This window comes from Schistocerca cancellata, chromosome 8 (assembly GCF_023864275.1).
Source record: "Schistocerca cancellata isolate TAMUIC-IGC-003103 chromosome 8, iqSchCanc2.1, whole genome shotgun sequence".
Taxonomy (NCBI): Eukaryota; Metazoa; Arthropoda; class Insecta; order Orthoptera; family Acrididae; genus Schistocerca; species Schistocerca cancellata.
Window position 1 is genome coordinate 312329460 of NC_064633.1, and position 17362 is coordinate 312346821.

The window sequence follows — 17362 nt, forward strand, 5'->3', positions numbered from 1 at the left end:
CACCTATCCCCACCATGTGTTAGGTTTCGTGTTAAACTTAACATAAAAAAGAAAACATTGCCCTACTTCATTACGAATCAACAGTTTTCTTCCCATCAACAATAAAAAGAATTGTAAGCTGTCGTACTCATTTCATTTACTAGACCCATGCTCCCAGAAACTTCCACATTACTTACAATATTACCACTACATCTTTAATGTTTATCTTAAATCACGATTCCTAGGAGTAGCTTCCACCCAAGGAAATATCAGCTACATTTTTGTATCAACAAGAAGTGAAAGCTATGACGTTTTCCGATGACGACGTACTTCTGGCTGAGAAGGAAAAGGACTGGACACAATAATGTCTTCAAAGGAGATTATAAGAAGAATAGTAACAAAAGTAAAATAAGGGCAATGCAATGTGGTCGAATTAAACCAGGTGACGCTTACACTTACGCCTGAATAAGGTGATGACACACCAAAAGTATGCAATGAATTAAAATAACTAACGATGGCCGAAGCGTAGAGAACATGAAATGAAGACTGGCAATAGGAAGAAAAACAGAAATTTGCTAGCAAGGAATGTACACTGAGGTGACAGAGGTCATGGGATACTTCCTAAAAATCGACTCTTCCTTTTGCAGGACCTCGACGTGGCACGGATTCAACAAGTCGTTAGAAATCCCCTGTAGAAATAATGAGCCATGCCTGCTTAGCCGTCCATAATCGTGAAAGTGTGACCTCTCGATTATGTTCCACAAATGTTCGATGGGACTCATGTCGAGCGAGCTGGGTGGCCAGATCATTCGCTCGAAATGTAAAGAATGTTCTTCAAACCAAATACGAACAGTTGTGTCCTGGTAACGTGGCGCATTGTCATTCATTAAAATTCAGTCGTTAAGTGGCTGCATATGGTCCCCAAGCTGCCAAACATATCCATTTTAGTCAATGATCAGGTCAGTCGGACCAGAGAACCCAGTCCACTGCATTTGAATACAGGTCACACCATTATGGAGCCACCACCAGGTTGCACAGTTCTGTGTTGACAACATGGGTCCATGGCTTCGTTGGGTCTGCGGCACACTCGAACCCTACCAACTGCGATCTGAAGTCTTCTGACCAGGCCATGGTTTTCCAATCCTCTAGGATCCAACTGATGTGGTCACGAGCCCAGGAGAGGCGCTGCAGGCAGTGTCGTGGTGTTAGCAAAGTCGCTGCATAGGTCGTCTGATGCTACAGTCAACTAACGCCACATTTCGCCGCACTGTCCTAACGGATACGTTTGTACATTCGTCGTACGTCTGAAATGTCCCCTTAGAAAAATTAGGAATGACTGATTTTCAAACAGCTGAGCAAAACTCAACGTACTCAAACAGTTTTCTCTTTACTTATTCTTATCATCACTAAACTGACACACAATATTTTTAACGCAACGCAATCTGACATTCAATAATTCCTACAAAAGAATGGCCCTGATTAACAAGAACCTATACCTTTCATGAATCACTTACCTCACAAAAACCTTCGTTACTCGATCTACTGCAACACAGCGAGCGCCAATACTGCCAGCTAAATAAAAAATTCTGACTACTGAAGGTACTAACTACTGATAGGCATAGTTAGCAAATGAAAGATTTTGATAGAGAACAAACAATGTATTTACCTTAATAGTGTTCAAAAAAATGTTCAGATGTGTGTGCGAAATCTTATGGGACTTAACTGCTAAGGTCATCAGTCCCTAAGCTTACACACTACTTAACCTAAATTATGCTAAGGACAAACACAGCCGGCCAAAGTGGCCGAGCGGTTCTAGGCGCTACAGTCTGGAACCTCGCGACCGCTACGGTCGCACGTTCGAATCCTGCCTCGGGCATGGATGTGTGTGATGTCCTTAGGTTAGTTAGTTTTAAGTAGTTCTAAGTTCTAGGGGACTGATGACCACAGCAGTTAAGTCCCATAGTGCTCAGAGGCATTTGAACCATTTTTTTGACAAACACACACACACACACACACACACACACACACACACACACACACATGCCCGAGAGAGGACTCGAACCTCCGCCGGGACCAGCCGCACAGTTCATGACTGCAGCGCCTTAGATGTGTTCTAAAGTCATCATATATATATCTATCAATTCATAACATCCATCTTTACAAATTTCCTGGCGGCTCACCTCCAACTGCCCAACGCTACGCGCTGTTCACATCCAACTGGCCAACACTACACAAGCGAATATTCCAACAATGAGTCCAACCAGCCAGAGACTGCACACGACGCAGTCAGCGATTTTCATACACAGCACTACGTGGCATTACCAACATAAAAACCTAAACAGTGTACTTACACTTCCTACGTTGATTTCCTGCTGTCATCTCACGCAGTACCCCTTGTCTGTTAGCACTGACAACTCTACGCAAACGCCGATGCTCTTGGTTGTTAACTGAAGGTAGTAGGCCACGGCGTTGTCGGTGGTGAGTAGTAGCAACCTGAAACTTGATGTTCTCGGCACACTTTTGATACTGTGGATCTCAGAATACTGAATTCCCTAACGATTTCCGAAATGGAATGGCCCGTGTGTCTAGCTCCAACTACCATTCCGTTTTCAAAGTCTGATAATTCCCGTCGTGCGGCCGTTGGAAAACTTTTCACATGAATCACCTGAGTACAAATGACAGCTTCGCCAATGCACTACATTTTTATAAAGGGTGGGACAAGTAAAAGTGACCCGGAGAACAATGTTTCAGAGTACAAAGAAACACAGCAGAGGAGAGGGAATACAGCACTAACTTGACTATATCAGACGATGAGTGACCACTATTCATTACTTTACATTTTTGAGCCCCGGTAAGTAAGTTGCTGAAGGTGGATCGAAGCTGGATTACTAGAATTGCAGCAATCTCATCTGAAATGTTCTGCTACCACTGTCTACTAATGTCTCTCTCCCACTGTCTCCTTTTTCTCTCGTTGGCACTTTCTCCCATCTGTCTCTCGAATGTTACTGTCTTTATCCCTTTCTCTCATCTTGCCTTACCACTGTCTCCTTCTCTGCCACTTTCACTGTCTTTCTTTCCCACTGCATTGTCTTCATCCCACTCTTTTTCTCTTCCATGGCCACTGTCTCTTTCTTTCTCGCTTAGTCTGCAGTCTTTCTCTTCAACCACCATTGTCTCCTCTCCACACATGTCTTTTGGGATGATTAATTTGGGGTTTTCACCTCTAGACGAGGAAACTACAACATGTGAGTATAGAGAGTGTCGGAAACTGACCAAATCTTTTGTGTTAATTTTCGCCGGTCTGGGGGAGGGGAAGATGTAGCAGGAGGGCCGAGGTCAGTCCACCCCCCCCCCCCCCCCCCCATCTCCGACCAAGCCTATGCATGATCTCAACTTTGCCTTGGCTCTGACTGCGGTTTTATTCATCCATCTCTTTATCTCTTCCACTTTCTCTCTCTCCATCACCTCTCTCTATCTCTCCTACTGACTCTGCCTCCTTTCTCTTTCACCGTCGTCATCTCTCTGCTACTTTCTTCCAGCACGAAAAAGAGTGAATACGCCCGCATGCAAGGCGAAACGAGGGTTGGCACAGCTAGTTCTCCGCTCATTAGCCAAAGTCTTTTAAAGAGGAGCATATCCGCGTTTTTTATGCTCTGATAGGGGCATTTTTCAGTTGGTTCCCTTCTTTTCGCTGTTACAACAGGTTGCACTGCTTGTATAAAACGAATTCTGTAAGAAAAGTTTTGACAGTTTATGTATGAGCTTCGTCATATTGTTATACTATGACACACATGAAAAACAAGTAAGTACGCGTAATATAAGATTAAAACAATATCGTCTCTCTTCCAAAGCAAGTTCACTTAACACTACTTTGCATAAAAATGCTCCAACATTTTTAGGCTACAACTACAGCATACCAAAAAATGCTGTGTTTGATTTGTAAGAACAAAGGATTTCGTATGACAAAATACCTTTTTGTAACATCCTTACGCCGCCAGGTGATGCCATCGAATAATCTCCAGGTCAAAACGGTTTGTACAGGTGTGAAGTGCCTATTATTGAGGAACAGCGCGTCATAAAGTTTTTTTGGTGACAAAATGGCGACTAAAAACAGAGATTGGTGACATCAGAAGCTTTGTGGGTGGCACCGGAACCCTTTGCATGTGTTCAGTACGTCAGTTAAAACTACATTTACGGCCCATACCGGACATTACGATCATCTTTTACGCGCATATGTACTGTCACTTTGAACATCTGAATCTTGCTAATGATAACGATAACGAAAAAATTTCTAATTTTCCGGAGAACAACTTCTTAAGAACAAATGGTAAAAGTTTCGACAATTTGTGACGAATGGAAAGTATAGAAATGGCTTGCGTAGGCCGAAGGAAACGTATAATGGTTAAATTTTGACTCTGTAGTATACTATAGCTACAGTATTCCCGTTTTTCTGGTATTTCTACAAGTGATCGCTGCATCAAGGGCTATCCAAAACGCTTGACACCTTCTCTTTGTGATCAGTAGTGCACGAGACATGACTCTCTGAAAATGATATTTTCGCGCGCGGATTTTTGGAATTATTGGTACTGTGCACTGCCATGCACGGACCGGTAATAATAATTTTGTGTGACACAGTGGCCTAGTGCAAGTCTTTCAATCTTTCAACTGGACGCCATTTCGGTGACTTACGTATCCCTAATCTACGCTAGTTATTCGTCCGCGAAAGTAGACATGCCGTTTAATGTGGAATCCGAAACACTTTGTCTTTTCTGGCGACTCCTCACATTGTTCAAAGGTGATGGGTGGGTTAAAACGCAGAGTGAAAAGTGATGTTGAATCGAAATGGACAAAAAGGAAATTTATGACACAGCTTGACTAAAATAAGGGGTCGCTTGATAAGATCCACCCTGAGACATCAAGGAATCGTCAGTTTGCTGATGGAAGGAAGTATAGGTATTGATTGTAGAGGGAGACCAAGATATGAATACGGTAAGCAGGCTCACAAGGATGTTGGCTGCAGGGGTGAAGAGACTTGCACAGGATACAGTAGCTTGGAGAAATGCATCAAACCAGTTCCAGACTGAAGACCACAACAACGACAAAAAAGTCAACTGGTCTCAGAAGGGCTGAGTTCTCCCCGCTTACCAACAGTACTCAGCAGACCCTGACGGTTAGCCATCCAAGTGCTAGCCAAGCCAAACAGTGCTTGACATCAAATGGTTCAAATGGCTCTGAGCACTATGGGACTTAACATCTATGGTCATCAGTCCCCTAGAACGTAGAACTACTTAAACCTAACTAACCTAAGGACAGCACACAACACCCAGCCATCACGAGGCAGAGAAAATCCCTGACCCCGCCGGGAATCGAACCCGGGAAACCGGGCGTGGGAAGCGAGAACGCTACCGCACGACCACGAGATGCGGGCAGTGCTTGACATCGTTTATCTGACGGGAATCGATGTTACCACTGCGGAAGACCGTATTTTCACAGAGCAACCGGTCATAATCTGGCCTTTAGAATTCTCACCCATGACGTGGCGGATGTATTCTGATGAACAGTAAATTTAGGGATGCATCACAAACAATTTTCGTACTGCAATTTCCCGCGTGACAAACTACGTGTTGGACAGGGTCTCGAACCTGAAACCTTGCCTTAAACGGGCAATGCTCTTAACAGTAATGCTGTTAGGCTAGGCGCGCACTGGCGATTTTCCGTCGCGCGATTTATTTGTCGCAAGAATGAAACACAGTGGCTCGAACAGGAGCGCGCGCACGTACGACAAAAAAGTAGCGGCGATTTAAAAGACGCAACCGGCCCTATTTCACGCGCGACGCGATTGTCGCAGGTGTGGAATGATTCTCAGGCACTGGCATGGGCCCGCGCGCACTAGCGACGCGATTTCTCAGTCAGTTGCACTCGCTCTGTGTTACAAGTTCAGTGCGCCAGCAGCATGTCTGATAACGGGAGTTGCGCTACGGATAACGTTGTAAGTTATGTTGTCGATTCAGAAAGACAAATTGCAGAAGTAGAAAAGCGACCAGCTCTCTACAACAGGAAATTAAAAGAATACAGTGATCGCAATTTGAAAGAGAAACTATGGGGAGAAGTATGCTGCAGCCTAATTCGGAACTGACTGGACTGCCTGGACCAGAAAAGATTAACAAAGATATTTGATGGTTCACTTATTTTATTCATTCATGTAGACATCACAGTTACAACAATTTAAATGTTTTCATATTGCCAAGATACTGATCCTTGTGAAGTCACAAAGTAGTTTGCAAAATAATCCCTTATCTGCATACCACATGCATCAGCTTTTATTCCTACAGGCTCACAGCCTTGCAGAAGGCATTCCGTACGACTTGTCCTCAGTTCGTACACCGTCATTTTGTCTTACGAAATTATGCAGAATACATGCTTTTATCATTATGTTTTTGCAGTTTTCTCATGAAACAAGTTCGCAAGTTTCGACTTGCAGTGGTGATTTTCTCGATGTATCTGATCAGTAATGTACAATGGCAACAGCAATTGTTGAATGAAATGATCCTCTTGATGTATCTAATCAATAATGTAAAAGGGCAATAAAAACTGTTGAATGAAATAATGTGTGCTCACCTCAAAGTCCTCATGTGGTATACACTTCCTCCATGTCGTACCTTGTTTTGTTACATTCGGTCCTACTGTCTGAAGCAGCGTATCAAAACTATTCTTACTCATTCGATAGTATTGACAGAATTTATTTTGGTGATTTTGTAACTCTTCGTGTAATTTGTAAAACTGCCCTCTAACTAGTCTCTGACTTACAATCGGATGCACCCAGTAACGACATTTGCGCTGCTTTCTCGCTCTTCTTCGTAGTATAAGCGCCACCAAACAAGCTGTTTCGATGAAATCCAAGCTGGTACTGATAGTAGTTGCGATTTTCCTGCCGCTGTGTGCGCACCACAATGTACTTCCGCGACAGCGATTGTTAAGTCGCGCCGACTGAAAAATCGCCTGTGCGCGCCTAGCTTAGCTCGGGTCGCGTATCGTGCCTGGATAGCTCATTTCGTAAGAGCATTGTCCGCGAAAGGCAAGGTTTTGGGACCGTGCCCAGCACACGGTATTAATCCGGTAGAAAGTTGCATAACAAAACTCACTCCTCAGCAAAGTGGGAGGTTCATTCTGGAAAACTTAGCACTTTCATCCTGACGATGAATCGATTGGACAGGTAAAACGCCAAATAACACTGAAAATTGTGGAGCCACACAGGTCCATGACTGTTCAGTAACTGCAAGCAACGCTCGAATATTCTTTTAAATCTAAGATGTCAACACCACTCACAACAGCAGAAACGATCTTGTTACTAGGACTGTAGTCTAGTAATTTTGTGAGTATGGCAAGTGTTCCCACCTCTGTGAGGTTTCACTAGGAAGTTGCTAGCGAACAAATGACTATAACGGATGTTTTGCCGACACCAGCATGCCCTACTGGCAAGAGCTTTCTCATCACTTCTTTTGCTTTGCAGGTGAGTACCGTGCTCTTTTATTGCATCTCAGATTAAGTGACACTAAGTCTCCAGGTACTTTGAATAGCTTCTCATGTCTGCTTTTTAGCTCACAATGCTCATACATGCCTACGTGGGATTGTCAAACTTATTGGAAGTTGTATTTGGTGCTTACAAGCCTAAAAGCTCATCTGCTGTCACCGGAGGGCCCTCTTCTTATCTCATGTTCATTCCCAGAAATAGAGGTATTTGTGAATTAGCTTATCTTTCTAGTGATTTACTTCCGTTTAAAAACTTACTGTTAACACATCAACTGTTAATCCAACAGAGGTAGAAGAGCTAGCACTATACCTTCACCAAAAATATTTCGGAACTTGACATATTGTCAAGAAAGAAACGTAATTTAGTAATGTAAGGCACTGTTGCTACACTGTCATGAATGAAAAACTACAATAATAATAATAAACTCGAAGTAAGGTATATAAAAGACAATGGATAGACTGCCAATAAAAACAGTACAAACATAAAACACATAAAAGAAGAAAGTGTGCCCATCTCTTTTTTGTACTTGAAGAAATTTCGAAAAGTACGAAAATCACTGCCACGGCAAACTGCTTAAGGGCCATTCCACACAAAGTGGATCAATAATCTCCACCTGAACATCTCCAGTATGAATAAAATTTTGCACAGATGATTCTTATAGAATAAAACTAAGCTGTGCAAAATCATACCTCAAAATACAAAGAAGTCGTTGTTTTGCAAGGCTTTCAGTCGGAGGCTGCGAAATGTTGTATGTCCCAAAGACTGTTTTGGTCAAATTTAAGACAAATTAAAATTGAAACGAGATGTAATCTAGAGGCGATATTTGGATTAGATGCACAGCTCTTTGCGTTTAACACGATGTTAAAGCTTCAAGTTTGTGTCATTCGTCGTGAGGTCAAAATTGGAAGTAAGTAAACTGTGACAGCTTTCCAACCAGTCTGTGACTACAATACCGTTTGGAAAACCAAGTGTGTTGTTTATCCTTTAGTGGTTCCACAGGGAAATAATTGTCAGTTGCACCGAACTGCAATGGTTATAAGGATGTAAATATGGCATCAAATTTTTTTGCGTACTCTTATGGCGCAGTGTTAATTATTATCAACTTACTTTTGTTTCACATGAAGCGGCACGTTATTTTATACTACAAAAGGGTTTATTTGTTAAGGCCCATTGGATACGTTAAATAACATTCACAAACCATAATTTTAACAATCGCATTTATATAAGAGACATAAAAATAACTAAATGGTAGAGACATTCTTTGACCTAAATATTCAGTACAGCTTTCACAAAATGTTTCAAAGTTTTTACATACAACAGTCCATTTAATGTATTTTCATTACAGTTAAATTCGTTGTACTCCAAGTAATTTAAAATTCTATTTTGTATGTTACGAGAAAGAACTTCACCCTTTTTCTCATGAGTAATTGCCAATGTAACCACCCGCTCTTCAAGTTTTGTGGCTTTTTTTGCTAATTTAGGATGAAACTAATTTAATGAGCTACCTGTGTTATCGACGACTTTTTGGAGTGAGTGTTAACATTTTCATTTTACATCAGCCTTTTAAGAACCTCACTTTTTTGTTTCAACTCTTTCAGTAGGCCATCATAATAAACACATCACCATTGCTGGTCGTTACAACTGTGTTGTACAAGTGTATCTGGTTCAAACCCACCAGAAACTGAAAGCTGGCCCAAATTCCACTTAGTACTTGAGAATTCTTGCGTTTTATGTAGCTATATGAATCTTATTTCGAGACTTTATGACTTTTGGAAGAGAATACTCACGACTTCACAAACTTCAGTTGACTCTTTTTGCTGTTTCTATTTGTCCGTCACTACTGGAACCTAAAAACTCTGTGGAGAATAACAGATCTGCAGGTTCCTTGTGAACCTCATTTTGGAATACCGAGCACAGCATTTGTGAGCGTTCTTAATCCAGCTACGCATGTTTTTTAACGATACTTGTTTCTGCAATAGGTTTGTAGAAATGCTTCTGCGAGAATTCAAACATCGTAGAAGCAAGACTTCCTGATATAAGTAGATAACTTAACACATTTCAAGGTCACAAGCAGAGGCTTTAGCAATCTTCGGTATTCGAGTGACTCGAGTTTTTTTTACAATTACTAAAAGATGCCAGATGAAACTCTTAATTTTCATTACAACCACTTTTGTAAGGTAGTAATTCACGGCCAGTTTTAAGTAGACATCCTAGTGATACAAAACATTGAAGCTGCTCAGTAAACAAAATAGTTCTATTAATATTGTGAGCTTGACAGCTAAGTTGGTGCCACATTGAACAGTGTGTCCCTGGACTGAAAACTTATTAATTCTTGGTTATAATTCATAAAAGCAGAACAGACTGCCACTCACCCATAAATGATTTGTACAAAAGTACACCTTTAAGTACCAGACATATGCGCACACTCCACACACACACACACACACACACACACACACACACACACACACACACACACGCAGTCGTTTACAGACGTACACTGCTTAACGAGCACTGCGTCTGAGTTGCTGATGGGAGCCACCAAACATTATCACACTAACGACCAGGCTGCCACCAACACCTTTATGTCAAAACACACGTTAACCATTATGCTTCTGGAAACACTTACATGGGGCTGCCTCTAGGACTTAAAAGAGTTCAGTTGTAGAGTCACCTGAGTTCAGTGGTAGCGTGTTTTCGATTTTGAATTATGACTAAGAAATGAGCCACTTCTGAGTCTAAGACTAGTTGTTAGACTAGCAATTGTCGCTAGCTGCCACCAGCAGGTAAAGTGCAGTGTCCACAGCCCTTGCGTGTCTCGAGACAAATAATGTGGATGTATTTACTACGTGAAGTGTGTTACTACGATCATCTACAGATGACAGATAGACTGTTTTCCTTTTTCAATTATTTCGGGCTCTGAGCACTATGGGACTTAACATCCACGGTCATCAGTCCCCTAGAACTTAGAACTACTTAAACCTAACTAACCTAAGGACAGCACACAACACCCAGCCATCACGAGGCAGAGAAAATCCCTGACCCCGCCGGGAATCGAACCCGGGAACCCGGGCGTGGGAAGCGAGAACGCTACCGCACGACCACGAGATGCGGGCTTCAATTATTTCCACCCAGGATTTGTACTGCTGAATAATTTCTTGGATATGACTTATCTGTGGGTGGAAAGTAAAAATATTATCAAATACACTTAAAATTCTGCCAAACATTAAATATAGCAAGAGTTTGCCAATGTTTGACTCCAGCATTTTCAAACTCTTTTTCCAAACCTTACCCAGATAGTATCCACAAAAAACAAAAGCTTTTCTAATACAAAAACAGTTCTCTTCCTAATGAAACGAAAATAAATAAGTAGGTGGTCATATTCGGCCATACGACATCAAAGTATAAACAAATATGAAGCAAAACTTTTTGATTGCATGTTTACGGTGGAAGCGATAACAAGCAATTTCACTGCGGAACCACTAAAGGACAATCGATATGTTCGTACAAAAATTGTTGGAGTCACAAAATGGTTGAATAATTGTGATTAATTTTTCGCTATCTTTGACTTGACGTAGCGCCTAAAACGTTGAACGACTCAGCCTTGAAACTTTAACAGTGTGAAAAGCACAGAACGTTGTGTATCTGATCGAAATATCTCGCTTATTTGGCACCCATTTTCAATTTTAAGCCAGTTTTAATTTTGCAAAAACTGTTGTACAAGTCGGAAAGCATTTTGCAACACTCCACTGGACGCCTCTTAAAATTTTGAATCTTTGGTATCTCGAGTTCAAATTTTGCACAGTGTACAAAGCTTTATTCTGTTATTGGGAACCTCTGCAAAAAATTCGTTCGAAATTGTGATGGTCAGGTGGAGCTGGTTCCTAAAACCAGTTGCTGTGGAATGTCCCTTAACTAAGAAGTCAGTTGTACGATTGGTCACTACGCTCATTGTTCGCAGTATGCCTATGTAGTGACCGATACGCGAACAGATGCAGTTTCAGGTTTAGTACGTTTATTTAGTTTTGCTATTCTGTCTGCATCCAAGATGCCGAAATCCGCGTTGGGAGAATGTATGATATCATCAAACGATGACCGTATTCACAGAGAAGAATCTGTTGCAAGATGCAGTATTTGTAGCGTCTCAACCGCAATTCATAGAAAACATCAATGAAATCAGTTCAGCATCATGTGGAAAGGACAATGCAAGCTAAGAATTACGAATACGTCTACAGTACGGTGAGACAGCAGTTCATTCGTGAGGCATTGGCACTTAAAGTAAAAAAAGTGGGAATTGTGTTTGGAAATTTTACGTGTTCATTGATTACTTACCTTATAAATATTAAAGTATAACGAAATAGTGATAGCAAAAATTACTTACTGAAATAGGTTAATTCCGTTACTGAACCCTTTTTCTTTGCACACCTCAGAAAATTTGATAAGGAATCAATAGTTTGTAGAATTCAGACACCCCGCTGGTACGGAGCGAGGTGATGCAGTGATGCACATCTCACACTAACACACAACAAAGCAAACAGAAACGATCCGCCGAATTGTAAACACATATCACAGACGTCAGTTTGAAGTAGAATTTTGAAACTTACTCTGTTTGAATTACCCCGAAGAAAGCGATCTATGGACCTTTAATCAGTACGGATTCAGAAAGTATCGCTCTTATGAAGTACAACTGGCTCTTAGTTCGGACGAACTAATGGATGCTGTCGACAGCGGATCTCAAGCTGCAAGGGACTTCCAATCAATGCGCGTGACTATGGAATATTGTCTTTGATGTGCGACAATATTCGTGATTTCCTGACAGAACAGTCACAGTTAGCAATGAATGGCGGGAGGTCATTTAGTGAAACCGAAATTCTATCTGTGGTTCCCTAAGGACGTGTTGTAGGCCAACTATTACGTTAAATCTACACAAACGAGTTTACCGTCCAGTAATGTTATCTGAAGATTAAAATCCATTACGAAATTATTTAGACAACTTATCTGGATGGTGCGAAAAGAGGCAACTGAGTCTTAACAATAAAAAAAAATACCATGTCCTCCACCTGAGAACTAAAAAAAAATTCCGTTAAAATTCGGTTCGTGATACAAAGATTATCGAGTCAACTAAATGTCTAGAAATTACAGTTACGAACAACTGAAATTGGGACCATCACAGAGAAAATGCTTTTTATTGGCAGTAGGTGCAAGAAATCTACACGGAGGTAACAAAAATCATGGGATACCTTCTCATGACGTGTCGGACCGTCTCTTCTTCCCGGGGTAGCGCAGCAACTCGACGTCGTGGCATGGAATCAACAAGTTGCTGGAAATCGCCTGTAGAAATAATGAGCCATGCTGCCTCCTTAGGCGTCCATAATTGTGAAAGTCTTACCCTTGCAGGCTTTTGTGCACGAACTGACCTTTCGACTGCATCCCTTAAATGTTCGATACGATTCACGTCGGGCAATCTTGGTGGCCAAATCATTTGCTCGGATTGTCCGGTAGGTTTTTGAAACCAGTCGCGAACAACTGTGACCAGGTGACATGACATCGATGTTTGTGGACATGAAATCCATGAATGGCTGCAGGAGGTCTCCAAATAGCCGAACGTAACAATTTGCCGGCCGCAGTGGACGTGCGGTTCTAGGCGCATCAGTCTGGAACCGCGCGACTGCTCCGGTCGCAGGTTCGAATCCTGCCTCGGGCATGGATATGTGTGATGTCCTTAGGTTAGTTAGGTTTAAGTAGTTTCTAAGTCTAGGGGACTGATGGCCTCAGATGTTAAGTCCCATAGTACTCAGAGCCATTTGAACAATTTCCAGGTAGTGATCGGTTCAGTTGGACCAGAGGATCCATTCCGTTCCATGATAACACAGCCCACACCATTATGGAGTCACCACAAGCTGGCACAGGGCCTCATAGGCAATTTAGGCGCGACAATCGAACCGTACTACCAACTCTTACCAAATGAAACCGAAACTCACCTGACCAGGACACGGTATTCCAATCGTCTAGGGACCAATCGATAAGGTCACGAGCAGAAGAGAGCGCTGCAGGCGACGTCCTGCTGTTAGCAAAGGCGCTCGCGTCAGTCATCTGCTGCCAAAGCCCATTAAGGCTAAACTTCGCCGCAATGTCCTAATATATACTTTCGTCGTACGTCTGACAATGATTTCTGCAGTTATCTCACTCAGTGTTGCTTATCTATTTGCACTGACAACTCTATGTAAATGCCGCTGCTTTCCATCGTTAAGTGAAGGACGTCGGCCATTGCGTTGTCCGTGGTGAGAGGTAATGCCTAAAATTAGGCATTCTCGGCACACTCTGGACACTACGCATCTCGGAATATTGAATTACGTAACGATTTTCGATATATGATGTCCCATGCGTCTAGCTCCAACTGCCATTCCGCGGTCAAAGTCTGTTAATTCCCGTCATGCGGCCATAATCACGTCGGAAACCTTTTCACATGAATCACCTGAGTACAAATGACAGCTCTGCCAATGCACTGTCCTTTTACACCTTGTGTACCGCCATTTTTACACATCGTTATCGCATGACTTTTGTCACCTCATTGTATTTCAGACATTGCCTACTCTTAGCTTGTCTGTCCTCTTTTGAAGTACTGCTGCGCGATATGGAATCCTTACTATATAGTATTGTCGGAGGACATCGAAAAAGTTCAAAGCAGCGAAGCTCGTTTTGTATTACCATGAAATACAGAGTATCCACTGTTTAAAAGTCCATAACTGGCAAACTAATTGACGGAGTTGTCTCATCTTTGGTAGTGTAATAGTTCGTATTTCCGGCAATCGCCACACAAGCGTTGTATTACGTTGATTTGTTTTGTCAGATGACAGTCGCCAGATAGTCAGTGTTTTGTTCTTAGTTGCACCTAGTTACTCGAGTAAACATGGCTGGCTCAAGGCTTACATTCGATGAAAGGAAGTCAGATTTGAGGTGGTATTTTAAGTACGAAAACATTAATGAGGTCCAACGGCAATGGCGAAATGAGTATCAAACAGGGCCATCGAAACGTTTAACGATTCCCCGCATTCGAGACAAATCTGAAGCCGAAGGCTGTGTTAAAGATGTACACAAACAACGATCTGGACGACCTGTAACAATAACAAGTCCGGCTAACTCCCGTCGTGTGCTACAACAATTCACTCGCTCACCACAGAAGTCTGTGAGACAGTGTGCCCGTGAAACTGGAGTGAGGCGATCAAGTGTTCGGCGAATTTTGAAGACAACAAAGTGGAAGTGCTACATCCCACGTTTGCTACACGCAATGAACGAGGACGACCCAGATCGTAGAATGGAGTACTGCGAGTGGTTTACCAGCATGGTGCGCAACGATGAAGAGTTCGCAGAGCTGATTGTGTGGTCTGATGAGGCACAGTTCAAACTCAAATGCCCCAGCCCACTACCAAAATAGTGTTAGGGCGTATCTCGACGAAAATGTACCAGGAAGATGGATAGGCCGTAGAGGTGCTGTGGAGTACCCACCACGTTCCCCAGACCCAACTCCTCTGGACTTTTACCTGTGGGGAACACTAAAGGACGTCGTTTATCGACAAATGCCACGCATATTGGATGAACTTCGAGAATCCATCGTGCATTCATGTGCAAATATCCAACTGAACACGTTGCAGTCAGTAGTTCGTGCTGCAGTTCGGCGGGATCGCTTGTGTGTGGATATTAATGGTGACCATTTCGAACACCTACAGTGATACCTTTAAGTTGGACTTTAATTTACACTATCACCAAAAATGAGACAACTCCGTCAATTAGTTTTCAAGTTATGGACTTTTAAAGAGTGGAAATATTTTTTGGAGCCCTCTGTAGATGGAGAGAGGGTCACGGAGCTGTAAGCGAATTGGTGTCAGTATCATTAGAACAACGGCGCATTTCATTGCGGTGAAGTCTCAACAAAAATTCAGTCACTAATTTTCTTCTCCGAATGTGAAAATATGTTGTTGACTGCCACCTACGTAAGGAGGAATGATTATCGTAATAATAAAAAGATGAATCAGAGAAGGAATATTTAGGTGTTCAGTTTTCACTCGAGCTGTCAGGAAGTGTAACAGAAGACAGATAATCTGAAACTTGCTCTATGTACCCTCTGCCAAATACTTAAGTGCGAACTGCAGATGAGTCATGTAGCTGTAGACGTGGTAAAACACTGGACTGGTCTCTCGGTTAGCCTGCGTTAGAAATGACAGTATAAGTTACTATATCAGTCAAATTAAGAGGTCATCTGTGAATCATTTGGGAGCAACTGAGCACTGATGCAGAAAGTGAGACATCCTGATTTAAGTTTCCTATAGTTTCCCTAAATTACTTAAATTAAGTAGGACATTCTGGTTTAGATTTCTTCTGGTTTCCCTAAATTATTTACATTCCAAAACTGCTCCCCTGAAAAGGACACAACCGCTTTCCTTCCCTGTTGCTCCCCAAACTCGAACTACGTCTCTAATGACGTAGTCATCAACGGAATGTTAAACGTTAACCTTCCTTTTTTGCTTTTATGTTGCTGGTTAGTTCCACTGAGAAAGCGCACGCATATTAACTTTCTCAGAAGAGCTCTGCAAATAATTATCTTGTAGATATATCTGGATTTCCTCGTCCAGTTAACGACAATTGTCATGTCTATGTATAGTGGTGAGTCTTTATCGGCCTTCCACTGGCCATGATGAACATTTTCTGTGGCTCTAAATCTTCACCATGGCCTTGAAATGAAACTTCGTGGCACGGTCAAAGTTACTGAACCTCCGTACTGAGTCTTACGTATTTCAAGGGATTCGAGGATCCCATAATCGTAAACAGGATTCAGGTGGAATTAAGTTCTAAATGTTAGCAGGATACTACACTCTGACTGCAACGTAAGTTTACGTCTCTAATACACTGCTTTTCTTTATACAGGCTTTCCGGGCCGGAGGCATACAAAAACATTTATTTATATTTAACTGCCTATTAAAAAATGTAAATGTCATGTGACTAGGGCCTCCCGTCGGGTAGACCGTTCGCTGGGTGCAAGTCTTTCGATTTGACGCCACCGGTGACTTGCGCGTCGATGGGGATGAAATGATGATGATTAGGACAACACAACACCCAGTCCCTGAACGGAGAAAATCTCCGACCCAGCCGGGAATCGAACTCAGGCCTTTAAGATTGACATTCCGTCACTCTGACTATTTTTTGTTGTTGATCGTTGTGTTTAATCGTTTAGGACGTCACATGACATCCGTTAAAATTCGTTTTGTTGATCCTTCCACTCAGTTTTTTATTACAGAGGCCAACCAGCTCTCTGACCGAACACACGGAGCTACCGTGCCAGCAACCACTCAGCTACCGGGGGCGGAAACTGCCTCTTAAGGATTATAACTTTACTGGTCCAATATTACTCACAGGAGCTCCATCAGTTTTATGAGTGTTGGTACAATTCAATGTGGGCACCGTTCCTTGTTGGACAGATATCGGAACAGTGTTCCACATCTCGCCACATGTTCGTAAGCATGAACGGTGTTACGGCCTCTACTGCGGCGTAGATCCATTGTCCCAAATCTACCAGGCCTCTAACTCTTGTTCTGTTCAGAATGTTCTTGATAAACACCCATGCACTGAGATCTAGCAGAGTCAGTTCGGGAGACCGAAGGGGCCGGACAATGGAACATCTCCTTCCTCTTCCTCTTCCTCCCCCTCCCCCTCCCCCTCTCCTTTCCGAATCAAATCTCAGAGAACATCTCATGAAGGAGTGTGGTAACATTCCCATGATAGTGGGGTGGAACACCATCCTGCTGGAAAGTGACTCGGGAGGCGAATGTGGAACTTCAAAGTTCGCCAACATGTCGA

The 17362-nt window shown here is 42.5% G+C and overlaps 1 protein-coding gene across 1 annotated transcript in view; it reads left to right on the plus strand.

Annotated features, from left to right (window-relative positions):
* LOC126094754 (sorbitol dehydrogenase-like) overlaps window positions 1-17362 on the plus strand; it is a 105988-nt gene that overhangs the window by 54193 nt on the left and 34433 nt on the right. The window lies entirely within an intron of this gene.